We start from the raw sequence: 1231 nt of genomic DNA on the forward strand, positions 1-1231 counted from the left end.
AAACAGTCTTTGCAACTTCTCATTAGTAAAGTTTCTATAAACTCTGAAATGTACATACTTACTAGTATATGCTACTAGAAATATTATATACTTTATCAAAAAATTTTATGACCTGCCAAACAGTCTTAATTTTATCATATATAAATAAATTCCAAAAATAAACATATTTAAATCATTAAAACTTTTAACAAACCTTAACATTTGCTGCAATGATCACTATGACAGGTGCCTTGTGTAGAATAATTGAATTCCTCTTCCTACACATCTCATGTACAACAAATACCTGGAATTATTTTGTTTTTGCCATGTCAATCTTGACTTTAGTCTTAAATGTGTGCTTATGTAAGAAATAAATGGTTCTAAAATTTCACAATTCTTTTGAACTTACTTTTTGTTGAATTGTCTAGTTTAAGAAAATCAATTACACTTTATATATACAATAATGTTCTGTGCTCAATTTGGCTGCACATACACTAAAATTGGAACATACAGAGAAGATTAACATGGTCCCTGCAAAAGGATGACACGCAAATTAGTGAATCGTTCCATACTTTTACAACAACAGATGCTGGAAGGGATGTGGCCAGAAGGGAAGCCTACTGCATTCTTGGTGGGAGTGTAAACTTGTTCATCCACTTTGGAAAGCAGTTTGCAGGTTCCTCAAAAGACTCCACATAGAGCTCCCCTATTACACAGCAATCCCACTTTTGGGCATTCCCCTAAATGATCAGAAACAAGTCCATACTAAAACTACCACCACAACAATGTTTATTGTAGCATTATTTGCCATAGCTAAGATATGAAACCAACTCCGATGTCCCTCAGTAGAAGAATGATCAAGAAAACATTCTGTGTGTGTGTGTGTGTGTGTGTGTGTGTGTGTGTGTGTGTGTGTGTGTGTGTATGAGAATGTAAACTTACACAGCCACTTTGGAAATCAGTCTGGTGAGTCCTCAGAAAGCTAAATATTGACCTTCTTTATGGCCCATTCATACCACTTCTAGGCATCTATTCTGAACAACAGGTACTAATATTCAAGGACACATGCACCTCCATGCTTATTGCAGCACTGTTCACAATAGCCAGGATATGAAAAAAAACCATATGTACCACCAGAGATGAGTAGATCCAAAAACTGTGGTAACTATACACAATGGAATATTTTCCATCCATTAGAAAGGACAAAAATAATGGCATTATTAAGGAAATCAATCAAGCTACAGGAAATCAT

The 1231-nt window shown here is 34.8% G+C and overlaps 1 non-coding gene across 1 annotated transcript; it reads left to right on the forward strand.

The window, feature by feature from the left end:
• Window positions 1-449: 449 nt before the first annotated feature.
• LOC122125977 lies at window positions 450-555 on the forward strand. Its single transcript, XR_006150822.1, has one exon. It is a non-coding gene; the product is annotated as a U6 spliceosomal RNA (small nuclear RNA).
• The last annotated feature ends 676 nt before the right edge of the window (window positions 556-1231 follow it).

The sequence above is a fragment of the Dipodomys spectabilis genome, unplaced genomic scaffold, assembly GCF_019054845.1.
Source record: "Dipodomys spectabilis isolate Male_0828 unplaced genomic scaffold, ASM1905484v1 ptg000268l, whole genome shotgun sequence".
NCBI classification, from domain to species: Eukaryota; Metazoa; Chordata; class Mammalia; order Rodentia; family Heteromyidae; genus Dipodomys; species Dipodomys spectabilis.